Source organism: Alligator sinensis, unplaced genomic scaffold, assembly GCF_000455745.1.
Source record: "Alligator sinensis unplaced genomic scaffold, ASM45574v1 scaffold811_1, whole genome shotgun sequence".
Classification (NCBI taxonomy): Eukaryota; Metazoa; Chordata; order Crocodylia; family Alligatoridae; genus Alligator; species Alligator sinensis.
Window position 1 is genome coordinate 2,868 of NW_005842579.1, and position 5,704 is coordinate 8,571.

Below are 5,704 nucleotides of genomic sequence, written 5' to 3' on the forward strand. Positions count from 1 at the left end.
GCCCGAAACCCAGCCCTACCAGTCTGCCAGGTTCTCAGATGAGCCAGATCGGGATGGAGGCTGGGGCACCTAGAGCATCCTCACGGATACTAGGCCCCTTCCACTGGTTTCATTCAGGCCAGCCTCACGAACCAGCTCCATAGGACCCAGGATGCTAAACATCCCTGTCCCCCCTCATATGTCTGGTACAAAGGGCTCTTAGAGGCAAGCCATGTCTTGCATTTTCTACAGAACAAGAGGAAAGATGCATCTCCCTGGAAGCTCCTGCTGCTTTTTGATATCCCTCATCCTAGCCCAGTGCTCCCCTCTGCAAAGCACGGCACAAACACAGCTCCCAAAGACAGTCTCTGCTCCAAAGACCCCCCTTTCCCATTCCTGAGCTCGCCCCAGGCTGCACCCAGGGAAGAGCAGCCCCTTGTCACTCACCTCCAGCTTGGAGGAGCAGAAGGAGCGAGAGCAGGAGGGGTCCGAGAGCCCTCTTCATCCCAGCTGAGCTGCGCAGGGCAGGCGAGTGCAGACCAAGCGGTGCAGAGCAAGGTTATGTGGCCAGGCTGAAGAAGTCAGATGGAGAAATGATGAATAATGAGGAAGCAGGCTGACTTCCCCCTTGAGTGTTCAATCCTGCAGGCCTTGAGCACCCCAGAAGTGCAAGCAACTCTGCATAAAGCAGGGGAGAGGTGACTTGAGTGGGGCTGGGTTGTGAATCCATCGCCCAGCAGCAGAGGAAGTTGAGGCTTGAGCTGTGAGAAGAGGCCCAGGGCAGTGTAACCGGATGCTGGGTCTCCCTTCCAGCACCCTTGCGGCCCAATCCTGCCAGTGCTTGGCAAAACCATGATTCAGCAGCACCTGCTGCAGCATAGAAGGCCGCTCCCAACCCAGCCCACTGGCATTTCCACCTGGTTCCTTCGTGGCTGCACAAAGCAGAAATGGTCAGAGAAGTGCAGTGATGGGGCAAAACTGCACAGAGCAGATTTCTTTATTGGAGATTCACTGCACAGGAATAAGGAAGGGTGCAGATTGGGGGATGGAAGAGATGAAAGGAGGGCAGGGGGGTGAATACTGCCATCCCTCGGCAGCTCAGCCAGGATCCATAGGTCTGCCCACCCTTTCCCCTCTCCCTCGCTCTGCTCCATCCTGGGACAGGAGCCAGCCTCAGCCCCGGCATAGCCAAGATCTTTCTGAGCTGAGCTAGTGCAGTACAGGCAATTCCTGTTGTTGTTATCTGCATGACAGACCCAGGGCCATGTCGGCCAGTACCACGGAGGTAGGAAACAGGTTGTGGCCCTACCGTCCACCGATTGTACCCGATGCATGAGACAAACACGGACCCTGGGTCTGATCTTACATCCAAGTGCCACTGCTCGTGCCTGCCAATACAGTGAGGATGAGGTATGTACCAGCCATGGGATGTCCAACTTCCCCCCACCCAGGCCCACCTGCCTAAAGGCTCAAAAGAGCAAATCCTGCTTGGCCAGCTGAACCGTCTCAGCGTTTCTAGGATCTAGGCCAAACTCTAAGCCAAACTGGTTCCTGTGCGCACGGGGAAGCTGCGGGTTGGCATCCTAGTGAAAATGCCAGGAGGATTCCCTGTCCTCTGACTCACTGACCTGAAATGCCCCTTGTTACCCCCAACAGATGTGCTGCCCCATGACACTTGTCTGCTAAGTGCTGAGCAGTTGGGCTGAGACTGCTTCCCATGAATGCACGGCTGCAATACCGTGACTGAAACCGTGCAAGGAGGCTATGCTCACTTCTCATCCTTTTTTTTAAAGTTAATTCTGTTTCCAGGTCAAATATGTCCTGAATTATGTTCTAAATTTCAACTAAGCAGAGCTCAATGGTTCAAATTTATGTGGTGGTACCACCAGCCTGTCTCATCCCTCCCAGGCTCTTCACCCTGGGGCTTCAGATACTTCCATAATCCATGGCAGGCTCCTGCATGCAAGCTCCAAGCCTGGAGGCCTTGGGGTTCAGATGTCCCCATATCTCACTTACACTGAGCCAGAAGGAGGCAGCTAGAGGGAGAGCCTCACAGCAACCCCTCATCACTATAAACTTTGTAGCCAAAATCCTTGCCTTGGAGGCATTTGTAGACTCTTGCAGGCCTGCCCACCTATGGTGCAAGGGGCAGGTCTCGACCCTCAACTACAGTTTACAATCATAGAAAATGAGAGTGGGAAGGGACCTCAGGAGGTTGCATCTAGGTCCACCCCCTGCTCAAAGCAAGATCAGCCCCAACTGCATCATCCCAACAAAGGTTTTGTCTAGCTGGATCTTCAACATCTGCAAGGATGGAAATTTCACAATGTCTCTGGGCAACCTATTCCAGTGCTTCACCACCCTCCTAGTAAGAAAGCTTTTCCAAATATCTAACCTCAACAATCCCCTGTTGCTGCAACTGGAGCCCATTGCTCCTTGTTCTGTCATCTGCCACCACTGAGATCAGTGCAGGTTCATCCTCTTTGCAACCACCCTGCAAGGAGTTATAGGCTGCTATTACATTCACCCTCAGTCTTCTCTTCTGCAGACTAAATAAACCTATTTCCCTCAACCTCTCCTCACAAGTCATGTCCCCCAGCCCCTGGACCATTTTCATTGCCCTCCGCTGGACTTTCTCGGATGTGTCCACCTCCTTTCTGTAGTGGGGGTGGGGGTGGAAACTGGACACAGGACTCCAGATGTGGGCTCCCCAGTGCAGAATAGAGGGGAAAGATCATTTTCTTCTATCTGGTGGCAATACTTCTACTATGGCATTAGCCTTCTTGGCAACAAGGGGACACTGCTGGATCAAATCCATCTCCTTGTTCCCTAGTCCTTTTCTCCAGACCTGCTGCCCAGCCAGTCAGCCCTGGCCTTTACCACCACATGGGATTGCTCTGTCCTAAGTGTAAGACTTTGAACTTGTCCTTGTTGAGCCTCATGGGACTTGTTTTGGACCAGTCCTCTAATTTTCTAGGTTGCTCTGAATCCTAGCCCTATCCTCCAGCGTATCTACTACTACCCCCAGCTTGGTGTCATCTGCAAACTTTCTGAGGGTGAACTGCAAATGTGAAAAGTCAGTCCTGAAGGCCTCTGGGTCCCAACACAGCACCCTGCAGGGTCCTTGTTTCTGGGTCCAAGCCTGTGTAAAGCTTCCTACCAGGTGCCGGAGACGGTGTCTGTAGGAGCAGCAGGATGAGTCCCTTGGGCCAGCAGTGCCTGCCTGGATGGAGGAGCAGGAGCAGGGGCCAGGCCGGGCACCTGGGAGGGCTCATGCCCAGGGCAGGTGTCCAAAGAGGGACAGAAGGGCGGGGGCAGGTGGCAAGGCTGGCCAGGAGATCGCTGTGTAAAGCTTCCTACCAGGTGCCGGAGACGGTGTCTGTAGGAGCAGCAGGATGAGTCCCTTGGGCCAGCAGTGCCTGCCTGGATGGAGGAGCAGGAGCAGGGGCCAGGCCGGGCACCTGGGAGGGCTCATGCCCAGGGCAGGTGTCCAAAGAGGGACAGAAGGGCGGGGGCAGGTGGCAAGGCTGGCCAGGAGATCGCTTCTGCTGGGGCTGGGCTGGGCTGGACTGGGCTCACGGCAAAGGGGAAATAGTGTGGGGGGACCTTGGGCACTAGCCCTGCCAGTGGAGACCCTGGCACAAAGGAACTTTGGCACAGGGAAGGCTGATGACCGAGCGTGCCCTGAGGACCATGGTTCAGACAGTTGGGCTCTTGGGGAGGGGGTTGGGGAAGCATAGGTCACGTTGTTGCCTCCGTTGGGGATGGTGCAGCTCAGGGTGGTGTTGCAGAGCCGACTTACCCAGCTCTGGGCATCGCAGTCAATCGTGGACTGGGGCAGCCCCTCTGCAGGGAGACGAAAGGAACTGTAAATGGGAGGATACAGGTTTGAAGGGAAAAAAAACAGCACCCTGCCTTCCTGCAAGCATCTCCCTCAGGCACTACCGGAAGAGCAGAGTCCCTGAGAGCACCAGGTGACAGAGTAGACAAGAAAAAAGGCGTATTAGTCCCCTCCTGGGCAATGCTGGGTCCATGCAGGAGGCTCCTGAGGGTGGAAGATCCCTGCAGGGATGTGTCCTGCATGAGATGCCCCTGAGGACTGACATTTCTATCCAGGGGTCCTTGCTCAGAAATATCCACACTCATGAGCTCTTAGAGCAGAGGTGACAAGGGTGCTGCACAACATGTCTTTACTCTGGCTGCAGCTGCAATGCTCAGAGCCCGGACCTGCAAAGTGCCTCCCGCTTTGCTGCTGTGTGGAGAAAGCAGAGACTCCTCCCCCAGACCCCGGGACAGAAACAGCAGTGCTAATCCTGCCTCTTCCAGAGAGTGGGATTCACATCCCAACCAGTGTATCCATCACTGTTCCTGTGCACTTCCAGCACTTTTTAGTAATTAGACTGTTGCATTTCAACTATAGGGGAGAGATTGCCTTGGAGGCTCGGTGGCCATGTCTAGCACCAAGCACCAGGACTTCCCTCAGCTCCAAGAGCCTGGCCTGGCCCCCAGCTCTGCCGGTGCCTCTCCACTGCAGCCTGCAGCTCCCCCCAGCCCTCCAAGGCTGCCGTTTGCCCCTGGCCTGGACCATTCCTGGATAGGTCCCCTTGGGGCAGGACCTTCTGCACAGAGCTGGGAAGGGAGGCATGGGGTGTCAGCTCTCAGGATGCAGGAGTTGGTAATCCCAACCAGATCTGCCGGGCACATTGCACCAGGCACTGAAACAGGAGATAACATGTGCTTGAGCTGCCAGTGCCATGATCAAGGCTGCTTGAAAAGGGAACTGGGGGTCCTCTGGCAGCGGAAAGCAGTGCAAACAGGAGCCCAGCTCCCTGCGCCACCTCCTGCTCCAGCCTTTGAAGCCTCTGTGCTGATAAGGGGCCAGGAGGATGGGGTGTGACCCCTGCAGACCCACCAGCTGCTTCTTCATGATGCAGCTGGGACACGAACCCCTTGGAAGCTGCAGGCAAATATCTCCTGCAGGCCTTCCCTCCCAGGTCCCCTGTGGCACACATCCCTGCCAGGGTACCCATCCCCATTCCTGTGCCCTTCCAGACCTTTTGATTAATTAGCCTGTTGCATTTCAACTGTAGGGGAGAGATTGGCATGGAGGCTTGGTGGGCAGAGACAGTTTAACTCCTACATTTTCGAGATACCTTTGAGACAATTTAAACAAATAGCACTCACCATAAACGTGCAGTGGGAAGAGCCTGGTGAACTGGCTTCTATTCCTATTGATTTGAGCTGTGTAGGACCTTGCGTCCTGCAGCCTCAGGTTGGTGATTTGCAGTGAGAGGCCATTGCTGGGGAACTGCAAGCGGCCCCTATAACTCCTATCTGACACAATGACACTTGTGGGGTGGGGTCTCCTAGTACCCCTGTTGCTAGACTCTCTGTGCCTGCAGTCTAGCCAACACTCTTTAATCTTGCCCCTGCCTCACGCTGGCTCTGTCTTCCCTTTAGCAGAAAATAATGGCTCAGAGACATGGGTGGAAGTTGGGGGAGCTGCAGGATGGACATAGATGCCCAGCGTCTGCAGCTGCACCGCAAAGTGAAGGGGAACATTGACCTTGCACCCATGGCATGTGAGTAACCTCGAGGGACCTTCCCTGCAAAGTCTACTCTCTTGGTGAGAAAGTTTTAAAAGACTCAGCACCCTCAGCTCCTTGTTGCACTTATAAAGCTATAATATGTACCAACAAGCTATAAAACTAAATGACAGAAAGAC

General features: G+C 54.7%; 1 pseudogene; it reads right to left on the minus strand.

The window, feature by feature from the left end:
• Nucleotides 1–3,781: 3,781 nt before the first annotated feature.
• LOC112551730 overlaps nucleotides 3,782–5,704 on the minus strand; it is a 6,063-nt pseudogene continuing 4,140 nt past the window's right edge.